We start from the raw sequence: 14,980 nt of genomic DNA, 5'->3' as shown, positions 1-14,980 counted from the left end.
TCCAGCCTCGTCTCTTCCTCCTCCGCCTGACACCCCCACACAACGCAGAACTCTCCCTCTCTCTCAAAGCTCACGACACGCGCAACGCAGCAGCGCGACATCGCCCTCAACTCCGGCGACATCGCCGTCGAGCCGCCCTCTCTCCCCTCAACCTTCCTCTCTCTCTCTCCTCGGTCAGTGGTAGACCACCACCACCGGACGGACAGCAGCGATGAGCCGCCGCCGCCTTCCTCGATTCTCTCTCACCCTCCTCAGTCAGCCTCCATCCCCGACTCGACTCATACCAGAAACAGCAATTACTTCCACAAAAGCCAACATGACTCAAGACTCAAGACTCCATTTTTTATCAGCATGCTTCAAATCATCCTTCTACTCTTATTTTCTTTTAACAACAGTCATGCTTTGTATATATGTATGACAGTGCATGCATATGTATTTTGGCAGAAATGAGAAATCATGAATGAAAAGAAACTTTGCAAAAAAATAATTAAAATTTACCAGCTGGGATTCGTAGGGAGAATCTGCAGATTTTAGTTAAATGAACATATGAAGAGGTGAGTTGGGGATGAGGAATTGAGGTTTAAATAGATTGATTTCGTCAAAGATTTGAATGTGAAAGAAATCAAAAATTTGCTGCTTGTGAAAAAAAATCAAATCTTACGGAAAGTGAAATGGTGAAAGCGTTGAATGAATAATGGGAGTTTGAAGCTGAAACCTTCAATGAAATGGGGTGTTTGTTTATTGGTCTGTCAACGTCTGCGAAAATGGTGATGAAGAGATTTGTTGAATGTGATGAAGAAGTGAAGGAGTGAATGAGACTGAGACGTGAAGATTGAAAAAATAACCAAAATCCCTTAATCATAGGGATTTTGGATGACTTTGGAGGAGTGGCGCATGGGGGTGAATAGTGTAGCAATAACTGGTAGCTGCTGTTCTTGGCAGCAATGGAGGTGGTGGGTTGGGCTTCTCTTTTAGGAAAAATGACTCTTGGGCTTAATTATTAACAAGGAAGGCTTAATTAAAACTAGGGCCCAAAATAATATTTGTCGAGGCTCAACACATTCAAAATATCACTTTGAAATTTTGAAATACAAAGAACAATGGCAAGAATTTCCTTTTTGATAGTAGAATAATTCTTTTGTGGTCCAAGCCAAATTCCAGAATGGAATCTAAAAAGTTGTTCATTTTTCTTTGAAAGAGATGTAGATGCATGAGATGCATGAGATGAGATGTTTTGTTTAAGGATTCCCCCATATCCTATATCTGAGGCATCAGTTTCTATAATCATGAAAGCATCTGGTTTAGGAATGCCTAGACAAGGTAAAGATTTAACTTGTATTTTTATTTTTTTGATAATGTCAGTATGGACAGAAGTCAATGGAGGAGGATTTTTTTGAAGTCTTTGAAATAAAGGTTTGCATATTATTCTTAATTTGGGAAAGAAGTCGGATATATAATTGAGACATCCAAGAAATCTTTGTAGTTGAGTTTTTTCTTTAATTTCATTAGGAAATTTGTCTGCGAATTCAATAGCCCTAGTAATAGGTTTAATAGTTCCTTTATGAATATCATGTCCTAAGAATCTTATTTTTGTTTGAAATAGTTTTACTTTTGAGGAAGAAATGGCTAATCCGTTTCTTTTAATTACTTGTATAAATATTTTTAGATGTTTGAAGTGTTGTTCAATATTCTGAGAAAATATAAGAATATCATCAATATAAACAATTGAAAAATCTGAATAATCATTAAAAATTTCATTCATAATGTTTTGAAATTCTGAAGGAGCATTTTTTAATCCAAATGGAATTACATTCCATTCATAATGTCCAAAAGGGACAGTGAAGGCTGTTTTATATTTGTCCTTTTCAATAATTTGAATTTGCCAAAATCCTGACTTGAGGTCAAATTTTGAGAATATTTTTGCTTTATATAATCTATTAACAAGATCTCTTTTATTGGGTATTGGATATCTAATCCATTCTAAAACTTCATTAAGAGGTTTGTAGTTAATGACTAATCTGGGAACTCCTCGTTCCTTTTCTGCTTGATTGTTAACATAAAATCCAGCACAAGACCAAGGAGATTTTGAAGGTCTAATTAAATTTTTCGAAAGAAGAGAATTAATTTCTTCTTTACAAGTATTAAGTAATTCATGATTCATTTGAATGGGTCTGGCCTTGGTAGGAATATTCTTTTCATCAAATTTAGGAATGTATGGAAGGGAAACAGTATGTTTCTTTCTTTCCCAGAAAGCATTTGGTAAATCTGAACAAATACTTTCTTTAATGATATTTTCTATATTAGTAATCCTTAATTGAATATTTTTATCAAGGAGTTCTTCTTCAATTTTGAGATAAGGTAATTCTTCTTTTAAAGTTTTAATATGAGATTCTTTTCTTTGAATAGAGTTTATTTGAAAGATATAGTGTTGTTGAAGTAGAGAGATTTCTCTTTCTTTAATGGGTTTTATAAATTTAAAGGAGATAGAATTTCCTAAAATATTAGTGGTGATTCCTGTTCCGTTCACTTCGAAAGGATAAAGGATAGTAAGAAATGGGTTTCCAAGAATTATATCTTGATTAAGATCTTTGACTAATATGAATGGAGTTTTAAAACAATATCCTTCATTGCATATATGAGCATTAGAAAGTTTATATTTTATATTAAGAGGAGTGGCATTTGCAGCAGTTAGTTTCTCATTTGTTTTTTCATAATATTTGGAGGGAATAAGTCCTTCTCTAATACAATTTTGATCAGCTCCACTATCAATTAAACAAGTAATATTAATTTTGAAATCATCTATAACTAAAGTGATAATTGAATACCATTTTTGAAAAGATATTTGTTCAATATTGCGTATGGAAGAGTCAAAATTATCAATGGTGTGATTTTCTGATGATTCAGGAATATCTTCTTGATTATCTTTGAGAAGGGATATTCTTGTTTCTAATTCAAGATCTTTTATATGTAAATTGTTGATCTCTTTATTAAGTATATTAATTTGTTGTTTTAAAAGATTAATTTCTCTTTGTAGATCATTAGTATTAATACTTTTATTATAAATAGATGAAGAAGGTGCCTTTTCAAATAGTTTTGAAATACTAAAGGGTTCAATGGATTGGATAGTTTTGTCTTCTTTAGGACTTTCTTCTTTCAAAATTATTTCTCTGAGTCTGATTAAATATTTTTGTTTATCTTCTTGATCAGGGACCTTTTCTATAAGGTCAAAAAGTAATTCTTTTTCATTTTTATTTTTTGTAATAACATTAATGTTAAGAGGACAAAATCCATTACAAGGATCTTCATCTTCTTCAGATTCATCACTATCAAATATTTGATTTATGAAATTATTTTCAGGATCTGTTGAGGAATTTTCATCTGAATATTCTTGTTCTTCATCAGATGATATTTTTTCTGAAATTAATAGAGATGAGATTTTATTCTTAAGATCTTCATTGTCGAAAAATATTTCATCAATTTTGCCTTTGAGAGGACAGACATCTGCTTTATGTCCCTGTTTATGACATTTCCAACAAGTAATTTTTGTTTTTTCAAATTTTTTAAAAGGTTTTTGTTTAGAAAAATTTCTAGATTGATTGAAAGGTTTTCTGAAATATTTTCTTTTATGGGGTTTATATTCAGTGGTTTTTGAAAATCTTTTCTCTTTTTGTTTAAGTTTTGAGGATGGAGCTTGAATCTTTTGTAAACCAAAAGACTCACAAAAGGTTCCTATTTCTTTTTGAATCTATTCTTTTCAGAACCGTATTTGGATTGTATTTTAAGTTCTGTGCAAAGTAAAAGGCCTTCTTTTTTAATAAAAGCAAAAAGTTGACCATAAGTGATAGTTGTGAAATTTATTTCATTTGATCCAGTGGCTTCTTTGAGTTTTTGATGTATTCTTTCCCCAAATAGTTTGGGGAGTCCTGATATGAATCTTTCTTTCCAGAATGAAGCATTACAATAACTTCTTTTAAGGATATGAGTTAAGAAGACATCTTTATACCATCTATAATCAGATAGGGTAGGACATCTTAAATTAGATAGAACTATTTGAGTAGAATCTAATTCTTCTTTTGGATTTCCTATGAAATACATGCCTATGGTAATTATTAAGAAATCACAAGCATCATTTTTATCAACAAAGTTACCGTCTTCTTCTTCAAATGTGGTTACGTGTTGAAGTATTTGTTGCTTATCATTGATGTCTAATGAATTATCCCACCAGTTTTTAAGTTGTCCGGTAAATCCCGTGACTATTAGTGCTGCAGCATTTTCTTCAGTTAAATTTTGAACTTTATAAGCAATTCTGGCCATGCCCATTTCTTGAAGTATATTAAGAATTTCGTATTCTGATCTACCATCAATATTCCATTCGTGAATAGAGTGACCATCGTATTTGGAATTATTTTTGAATTGAGGTCTTTCTTCGAATTGAATATCTGGAGGAGTATATCTATTATTATAATAGTTTTTTGTTCCAGATTTAAAATGTATTCTATTGATTTTATTATCATCAGAATTATTTTCTTGGTTTTCTAAACAATTAATATTTTTTGTTCCAGAACCAGAAGGGCTCTCTAACTTTTTAGAAATTCTATCAATAAGATTATGAGTAGTAGATAATTTGAGTTTGTTTTCTATTTTCTCAGGAAGACTTCTAGGAATAAAATGAGGATTTGAAGTATTATGTGGAAAATTATTTATTTGTTTTTGTGAATCATTTTTTGTTGAAATATGATCTATTTGTTCGGCGATAGTTTGTAAGATTTGATTAGAATAATTATTTTGTTCGTGGAGTTTTTTGATATCACTCATTTTTGGACTATCTTCTCCGTCTCTTCCAGTACGAAATGGAGTAGCAGATATTTCTCCATTAGGAACTTGTATTTTGATATTTTGTAGAGGAGGATGAATGGAAGTTAATATGGAACCAGTAGCTAATTTCCATTTTTTATAAAGATTTGTTTGAACATTTATTTGATCTAGATTGTAAACATTATTAATATCATTAAGCTGACAGTATCCTTGAAACCAATCTAAAATTGGAATATTATATTTTAATTTATGTAATGCTTTTATCCATTCAATTTGAAGTTTATCTCTTAAAGGTTTTTCTAGTTTTAAAAACCATTCTTTTCTTTCAATTTCTTCTGGATCATTGAATTCTTTTTCAAGGTAATTGAAATTAATAGGAAAATTCATATTAGAAATCATATTGATTTGATCTTCCATTTGAGAAATAGTAGGAGATCCTACTTGATGTGTTTCTTCTTCAGTTTGATAACTAGTCGAAGGAATTGGAGATTTGTAATTAACTTTAATATTAGGATAATTAAATTTAGAACTTTCAGAAAATGAATTTCTTGATGAGACTTCTTGAATACGTATTGAGGATTTTCTTTGTTCTCTATATGAATTAAATCTTAGAAGAATTCTTCCGTCATCATCTTCTTCAATCTCTGAAACTTCTCGTTTTTCAATTCCTCTTGGTATTTGAGGATTTTGAATTATGAATTCATTAGGAATAGTTATTTCATTCCATTTAAGTCTTTTAGGAACGAAAGATGTTGAATTATCTGCTTCAATTTGAAGTATGACAGTTTCATCTTTTAAGGTTGGAGTGAATTTAAATTTTGGATTTAAATGAGATGACATAACTCTAAAGTAAACTCGATATATGACAGCAAAATTTTTACAAAGATTCTTAAATTCATCTCCTTGAAGGTGAATATCAAGAATTAAAGAATCAATAATTAAAGGATCCGTGAGATCTATGGAATAATTGGGAGCACAGTTGAAATAAATAGGACCATTACAAACATTGGTTTGAATCATTGCTAATAAAGATGATTTATACTTTTTTAATCTATTATCTCTAAGGGCAAGATAAACAGGAGCATCAACTCCAATATGAACTAAGGGTTTGACTGCTATTTGAATTAACCCGAAATGAATATATCTATAACCCTTTTCTATGTATTTTCTTATAGAAATTTTTGAAAGTAGTTGCATGCTTTGAAACTCCTCTTGAAGAGAAATAGTTTCTTTATGAGTTTTAATAGAAAAAGCAGTTTTGAAATCAAATGTTCCGATTTGATACATAGATTCTATTGGTTGTTCAGGAATAGTCCAATTTGAATAATTGTTTGGTATGCTGATTTCACTAGATTGAACAATACCAGAATTATCGCATTATTATTTTTGGAAAATAGAGTTCTTATTCTAGATGCCATTAATACTGATGAAATTTCTTAGCCTTTAATGGATCGATTCAATTTTAACAGGGACCACCTAATCGGGACCACCTCACTTGGGCTGACCAAACGAAACAAGGCTGACCAAACTGTTAAATTGGTAGACCAAATAAATATGATTTATTTGTTTATACAAATTTCTTATACAAATTTGTATAAACCCAAATGAGAAATTAATATTACTTGTTTAATTTCTTATACAAATTTGTTTAATTGTTTATATTGAATTAACCCGAAATGAATATATCTATAACCCTTTTCTATGTATTTTCTTATACAAATTTTTGAAAGTAGTTGCATGCTTTGAAACTCGATATATGACAAAATAATTAAGTGTTATTGGAATATATCATAATCTAGTCCATAATATCTTTCACAATAAATAAATATCGCATTTATTGATCTTAATCATAAATAAAAGAGCGGGCTACTACATAAAAATTACGGGTATTCCAATCTCACTCGTCAAGATACAACCGTAGATCTTTTATATAGCAATAGACCCGCGCGGTTCTATACTAAGAGCATCTTCATCGCTAGTGTGAAGCTCAGCTCGAGCTGATACCATGGGAAGGGTGGCGGGCTGACGTGCCGCTGCGACTCGAGCGCAGCAGAGCCCATCATGTGGGGCTGTAATAGCCGCCATTTTTCTTTATTTTTCGATATTTTATATATATTAATTATTTAGTAGAAATTTAAAACTGTAATACCCCGTTTCCCTGAGTTAAATTTAGAATTTATTTTCGAAATTTAGAAGTAAGATGATTCACGCCGGATATAAAGAAAATGAATTTATTTTTAATTCCAACAAAAATAAATATGATTTACAAAAACATTTGTAAATTTAGTTATTGAATTTATATGCATTGCATATTTATTTAATTTAGCTTTCAAATATTTTCACGAACTATTTATTTAAGCGAACACTGAACGATTATTACAGTTTTCATAGTACAACCCGGAAGACTTTTTATTTTATTCCCACCTACTTCTCTCCCTCACCTAACACACACCCACTACTCTCGACCAACTATGCCCCTTTAATTAAATTATCAAAACACTCATCTACCTATTCAAGCACTACTGAAACCATTTCATGTTAGTATTCCACTCCATCTTTAACAAATTACAACCTTCTCTCTCGTGAGAAAAGCTCAGTTGCAGCACAACAGCCATCCGAATAATTTATCAGGTTTCTACTCCTCCTTGAAACGATTATATTACAGCATTTTCTTTAGAACTTCAGATTTTTCCCAAATTATCAAAACCAGTTTAGCAACATCTCGATATACAGATGAATAGAGATGGAAACGCATACATAGCTATTTTGCTAGCAAATCAAAAACTCATGCTTTGCAAACAACCAAACTTAGAATCACTAAGTGTGCAATCTGTATGTGTGTGTATTTCAATAAGAACAACGTACATAAATAATATATATGTTTATGCTTTTAAATAAAAGCTCGGTTGATTTTAAGAACTCGACTTTCACTGTTAAGAAAGAAAGAAATAGGGGAAACTATGATTTTGGTGTGTGTGTCTGGTTGGCTGAACGAGAAGCGGCCGGCGGTAGACGGACTGCTGCTGTCGGTCGGAGTGAGCAGAGGGTAGAGAGAGATGAACTGAGAGCGAGAGGAGGCGACGTCGCCTGATCTCCGGGCGGCGGCAGTCGGAGATTCGAGGAGGGTGCTGGAGATGGCAGCTCGGCTGCTGTCGCCAGAAGGATGGGTCGATGGTTCCAGGGAGGCTAGGTCGGCGACTCCGCCGTTGTCCTGTTCAGAGGAAGAGGGAGAAGTAGAGGCGGCCGATTAGGGACCTCGGGGTTGCTGAGGGCTTGAGCGGGAACGACGGCAGACACGGGTTGCTGTCGCCGGGAGTTTTAGAGAGGGAGGCCAGGGCCCGGCGGCTCTGCCGCTGTCGCTCGGCCACGGACGGAGAGGAAAATGAGGGTGCGGCGTGTAGTAGCCCGCTCTTTTATTTATTTATTTATTTTTATTAAGATCAGTGATTGCAATAATTGTTATATTGCATCTTCAGTTATGGTAAATCCAGTGTTTAGTTATCAACTAATTCAGCTCAGAAATCTGAATTTGATGCCATTGCGTGATATGATCGCAATTGAATTATTGAAGCATTCAATAATTTATTATCCAGTTTAATAACTGACTTAGCGAAGTCAAGTTATTAATTTATATGCGATAGAAATATTATTTCTATTATTTACTTGGAAGTCGTGATATAATTCCGAATTTAAGAACAAGTTAAATTAGATATTTAATTCGTAGAGAGTTATAACGAAGTGTCGTTATTTAGTAGAACCCAATATTTGTTTTACAAATACTTGATTAATTAATCAAGGCAAGAGATTTTTATTAGTCACCTCAATTCTATTTACTTACAATCATCATTTTTCTTTCACACTCCCTACGCTCCTACACTATCAATAGAGTATACAAAATCAAGAAATAAAATATAGATAGTACACACATAGCAGCCCCTTTTCTTTAACTCTGCTAAGGTCATACTCTTTTCCCTGCAAAAGTCACAATTTAATATTTGAAGCATGCTAAGATACAACTAGGATCAGATGCACCCTATGAGTACTCCACTTTTCAAAGTCTCACATGAAATTCCACTATTAGTCAAAAAAAATTATGGCAGCCACCAACCAATTTCATTTTTGTCAAAAATTGCAGCAAAATTTCCACATTTGCTGTAAATAGTTTTCAAGTTTTGCGGCCTAATCTGCCTATAAATTGAGGGCTTCATAGTAGCCTGAAAATCACCAACTACGATTCCCCCTCCTTCCTTTATGCACCAAAAATCATAGAGAGTTTATTTCAGCTGCAATCTGGACCCCAAGAGGTAAGCTCAACTTAAACTTCTCCATTTTCTTCTTGAGTTCAGCCTGCAATGGTTAAGCAAAATCCACAATTATGTTTCAGTTTATTCATTCCTGAATTCATTAGCACAACAGCCAACCAAGCACAAAAAAACACAGGTGATTGCTAATCTCATTTTACTCTAGTTCATGCTACATGATTCACACCAACAAGTATGCTTATGTTTTAGAAAGTCAGAATAAAGAATTGAGATATATATGCATAATGGACTTAGCAAAGTCACGTTTCAGTAATACAGATTTACACATGTTATGTAGAATGTCGTATGCGTTTATGATTCCCACTGGACTCTAGAAATTAAATGCTAACACAGTAGCAACCCCACAACGCCATTAATCCCTTGCACATATAGTATATAGAACCAAGACTTCACGTAAATTTGAGAAGTGAACTTGAGTAGAAGGAAAAGGAAGTGGGACTATATCGATGTACCTGTTCAGTCGAGCCGAGGGAATGACGGCGGCGATCCCTTGCTGCCTCGCTGGAATCTGACTATAACAACAACGGCGCGATGAGGCATCGAGCCCGTCTACACCAAAGAGGACAGCAGCGGTGGTAGTCCATGATGAAAGAATTAGGGTTCGATTGGGGGTATAATCTGGAGTTGAAATTTCAGAGAAGAAACACGGAAGATGAGAGTTTTGGGCAAGGTCTGATGCCGACGCCAACCTCACCGGACTCGGCCATGGCAGAGCCTGTCGAGGAGGATGCACGGCTGAGGTCATGCAATTTGAGAGGAGAGAGCACGATCAGAGATAGAGAGGAAAGGATGGAAAAAGAGAGGAAGTCAGAGACGAAGGGAGCAGCGCCAGTGGCCGGTTGCGGCCTCGCCGGTACTCCAACGACTTGATGCCGGTTTCGCCGGAAAGGGAACCGCGGCGGCGGATCTGCCGCAAAGGGGAGACTCGGCGACGGCTGACTCGTCGACTTCAGGCGGAGCGGCAACAGCTTCAGAAGGGAGGCGGCTGAGCGGGGCGGCGCGGCCGAAGGCCAAGCGCCGCTGGTCGCGGCCCAGAGCAGAGCACCAGCGGCCGGAGGAGATCGAGCGAGATAGACAGAGATGTGAGCAGCGATTCCTTTCTTGATTGAGAGACAGAGAGCCGAGCGCTGTTGTGAGAAGGAGGGAGATGCAGCGTGCGTTTTTTTTTTAGAATTAAGAGAGAGAAGAAATGTTTGGCTTTAATAAAGATAGAGGGAGAGAAGGAATGTTTTACTTTAATATAGAGGGAGAGAGAGAACCGATGATAGTGTGAGGATTAAGAGAGAGAGTTAGTTCTGCTTTAAAAAAAAAAGGTGAGTTTTGATAATTAAGAAAGAGAATGAGTGTTATACTTTAATAAAGATAAAAGAGAGAGAAAGAGTGTTCTCCTTTAATGAAAAAAAATAGAGAGAGAGAAGAGAATTGTCGGTAGAGAGAACCGAGAGTGAAGACTTAAAAGAGGAGTGGGCCTTCCTCAGTTGGGCCGGGTTTGGGCCGATTCTTTTGGGCTTGTTTTTATTCTTCTTGGGCCTGGTTCAGTTTATTTGTTGGGCCGGATATTAATTCATTTGGGCCTTGCTTATTTTATTTCCATTGGGCTAATATATATTTATTATTTGGACTCCTATTATTTATTAATAATGGGTCTCGAATTTATATTATTTGGGATCCTACAATTTAATTGATTAAGTCCAATGAAATTTATTTATTTAACCCAATAAGAATTATTATTTTAGGCCTCATTATTAATCCTAATTATATTTAATTAGTGATTAATTTTAATACTTGCTAATGATTAGTTGGTAAGTGAGTTAGACTAATTCAAGATGAGTAGATTATTAAGATTTATAATCCAACCCCATGAAACGAGCTTTAATCCTATAGTTGGATTATTATTAGAAATTTCTCGATTTATTATCTCAGAATAATAATTAAAGGAATATGAGCCATGCATAATTACATTACGCATCCTCATTTATTTGAGAATTTCCTTGAATTAAAATCTTGTTTTATTTTCTCGTATTAAAGGTCAAGCACAAGAGTTTAAGGCTTAGTCGTGAGTCTCTACTACCAGGTGGGCATTTATTATGCGTAAAATAAAAATGCTATTGAAGAACTATGCAACTCTCATGCTTTAAAATGCAAAATTTGATTTTTAAATGAGTTATGCTTTATTATGCTTAAATGAGTTAAAACTTTATTTCTCTTTATTATCTACACTTGTCACGCTTTAATAATTTACGCTATGCTATTTACGCTTAAATTACGACTTAAATTTTTATAATTTATTATTTATGCTTTGTTACGCTTTTAAGTGATTTACGCTTAAGTGAGTTACGCTTTGTTACGCGCCTATGTGGTTCATGCTTTGTTACGCTTTAATGCTTTATGCTTATTATTTAACGTCTATGTAAGTTACGCTTTAATGCTTTATGCTTATTATCAAATGCTTATGTGATGATGTTAACGAATTCGATTCCTGAGCAAATAGCTATCTTGCCAAGGAAATATATATATATATATATTGCAACGCGACCGTGAGTCAATGAGAGGGTTGACCGGTCAAACGTCCGTTGAGGGAGGCCTCCCTCAACGGTACGATGCTAGCGTCTGTTGGGGGAGGCCTCCCTCAACAGTACGATGCTGTGTCCGCTGAGGGAGGCCTCCCTCACGGCGCGATGCCTGTGCTCGTTGAGGAAGGCCTTCCTCACGACACGATGCTTCTTAATAGGACTTTCGATGATGAAGAATGCACTCACGCTATTTATAGATTTGGAAATGTTTAGAAAGCAAAAGATTTGAAAGAAGACTCACGTCTCTTATATGATGTTGTGGTTTGTTAATAAAATGTTAAGTTTATATTTTAGTTTTGGCAACTACCACTAAGTACTATTGTACTTAGCCCTGCATATGTTTATGAATGTGCAGGTTGAGCTGTGATGGATGATGAAGTGTTGCTGAGTGGAGCTTTTGTCAATTTGAAATTAGGCTCAGAAAAGATATATGTCTGCATACATGTATCTCAGTTATGTCTTCCGCTGCAAACACTGATTATGTTTTAGTCAAGTCTATAACTATGTGAATTACTCTTCAAAGAAATATCTAATGCTTACTCGGGTTCATCGAGTATCCTTTTTAATTATATGCGTCAATCCTTCAATGTCTTAAATTTTATTTCAAGAATTAATGCTAGATATCAATGTCTATAATCAAGTTATGAATGAGTCAAATGTGCCCTTTCTAACCCCGCTTCTTAAATCCCTTCCCTAGTCACGATTTCCCGGATTAGCTATCCTTAGTTAAGGCCGGTCGTGACAGAATGGTATCAGAGCGTTCATTTGCTCTGAGTCTAAGAATTTATTTTAGTCAAGCCTAGACTGGATCACTAGAGTGTCTAGAGTTCAATCGACAAAGCTCAACACTTCATCGCATCACACTCAACGAAGCAGAATGGTAAGCTCTTCCAAGTTTTGAGTTGATGTTTGAAATCTTTTATAGCATTTGGCATGATCGAAAAGTGGGAATTGACACGACATCAAAGTGTGTATCAGTCAATACTTAAGTTATATTGTTATTGAGTGAAATGACCGACGCAAGCACGATTAAGTATGACTATGGTATGAATTCCCATGAACATAGAGCTATTAAGTTAGGAGATCACCTCTACGACAGAACATAGAAGAAAACGTAGAAGAAATTCAACTATATCTTTTGGTGACTGAAGTGATGACAGTAAGACAAGTGATATGTATAGAATTTTTATAAGCTCGTGATTTATATCTACTATAAATCTCCATGACTTATGCCTAAGTATCAAATTGAGATACTATGATATTATATGCTTAATTTTTTTTTATGACTCATGGATTTGGGATGCTAAGGACCCTTAAAGTTTACTACATCAATGTTGTCATTAGAGTCATGACTTGTTTACAAGTTATAACAAGTTAACCTTTACAAGAGTTCTTTTGAGGTTTGTATTATATGCTTGAGTGTATTAATTGACAAATCTTTGCTATCAGAATGCCACCTAAGAGAGGTCGCCCTGTGAGAAATAATAACAATCGCAGAAACCAAAATGCCATACCAGAAGAACCCCAAAATGATCAAGAACATAACCCACACCCTCCGCCCCCAACTAGGAGAGTCGAGGAACTCTTTTTAAAACAAAACCCACCTACGTTTGGTGGGACGAGCGAGCCGGCTGAAGCCGAAATTTGGGTGCGTGCAATGGAGCGCATCTTCAACTTCCTACGTTGTACTGATGAGGAGCGCCTCTCTTGCGTCTCATTCCAGCTGACAGGATCAGCTGATTTTTGGTGGGAGGCACGTCGAAAAACTATGACCCCTGAACAATGGGCAATTTATACGTGGGAAGATTTTAAGGCGGGATTATATGACAAATATATTCCGAAAAGCTATAGGAAGAAGAAAGAGGCTGAATTCTACGATTTGAAGCAAGGAAAGAAATCTGTGGTTGAATACGATAGGGAATTCTGCAACCTGGCTAGATTTGCTCCACAACAAGTGGACACAGATGAGAAGATGGCAGAAAAATTTTGTGCCGGTCTGAGGCATGAAATTAGGATGACTCTAGCAAGCCACGGAGGGCTCTCATACACGGAGTCTTTGAACAAGGCACTTGACATTGAAGCTGCAATGCCATCGGATAAGTCAGCTCCACCACTGACCTCGACGCCAAATAAACCACCAGCACCCTCACATACTCTCAAAGGGAAGCGCAAATGGGGCAACACTGAAGACAATATCAGTCAAGCCAACAAGAGAGTATGGCAAGAAAATGAACAGGCCGAACAGTTTAATCAACAAAGGCATGAGACACAGACTAACTCCGACCCAACTAGGGGTAACCGAGGTCAGCAAGGAATTTCACCTTGCCCCAATTGCGGTAAGATGCATAGGGGTATCTGTCGGGCTGGAACTAACGGGTGTTACAATTGTGGCCAAAAAGGTCACTACTCCACACAGTGTCCCAACAGACAACAAGGTTCAACAACTAAGCCCACCCACACCCATCCCTTACAAGCAATACGCGGACACCTTCAAATTCAGCCTCAAGAACATCAGTCACCACAACAGGGGGCAACTTATGCTTTTAACCAGGGACACTTGGAAGGTATGATAAGTTTATAAGAATACTTATCACTATCATGTTTAGTAGAGATGCTTTACATATCCTTGCTACCACACCATGCATGGTAATAATCAGCTTCGAGTGAGCTAAGTGCAATCTAGTGATAATCACACAACTTAGGATTACCATTGATATCCGCTTTAATCTAGTGATTGGAAACATCATATTTTATACAAAGATACTAAAAAAAAAAAAAAAAAAAAAAATCGATCAAGAAGTGTAGAAGATAAGGGACAAATTAGTTACCTTAAACATCTCGGAGTATGCAAATTTCGGGACGAAATTTTTGTTAAGGGAGGTAGTATGTAGTAGCCCGCTCTTTTATTTATTTATTTATTTTTATTAAGATCAGTGATTGCAATAATTGTTATATTGCATCTTCAGTTATGGTAAATCCAGTGTTTAGTTATCAACTAATTCAGCTCAGAAATCTGAATTTGATGCCATTGCGTGATATGATCGCAATTGAATTATTGAAGCATTCAATAATTTATTATCCAGTTTAATAACTGACTTAGCGAAGTCAAGTTATTAATTTATATGCGATAGAAATATTATTTCTATTATTTACTTGGAAGTCGTGATATAATTCCGAATTTAAGAACAAGTTAAATTAGATATTTAATTCGTAGAGAGTTATAACGAAGTGTCGTTATTTAGTAGAACCCAATATTTGTTTTACAAATAC

At 35.2% G+C, this 14,980-nt stretch overlaps 2 long non-coding RNA genes across 2 annotated transcripts; one reads left to right on the top strand and one right to left on the bottom strand.

Moving 5' to 3' along the window:
• Window positions 1-8,595: 8,595 nt before the first annotated feature.
• On the bottom strand, window positions 8,596-9,729 carry LOC131011294 (uncharacterized). The gene is made up of 2 exons (XR_009096846.1): window positions 9,590-9,729; window positions 8,596-9,162 (listed from the first exon to the last, which is right to left on the bottom strand). It is a non-coding gene; the product is annotated as an uncharacterized LOC131011294 (long non-coding RNA).
• A 1,433-nt stretch (window positions 9,730-11,162) lies between these two features.
• On the top strand, window positions 11,163-12,276 carry LOC131011295 (uncharacterized). Its single transcript, XR_009096847.1, has 2 exons — window positions 11,163-11,211; window positions 12,066-12,276. It is a non-coding gene; the product is annotated as an uncharacterized LOC131011295 (long non-coding RNA).
• The last annotated feature ends 2,704 nt before the right edge of the window (window positions 12,277-14,980 follow it).

The sequence above is a fragment of the Salvia miltiorrhiza genome, chromosome 2 (genome assembly GCF_028751815.1).
Source record: "Salvia miltiorrhiza cultivar Shanhuang (shh) chromosome 2, IMPLAD_Smil_shh, whole genome shotgun sequence".
In the NCBI taxonomy this organism is placed as follows: domain Eukaryota; kingdom Viridiplantae; phylum Streptophyta; class Magnoliopsida; order Lamiales; family Lamiaceae; genus Salvia; species Salvia miltiorrhiza.
This window is presented reverse-complemented; position numbering and strand designations above follow the sequence as displayed.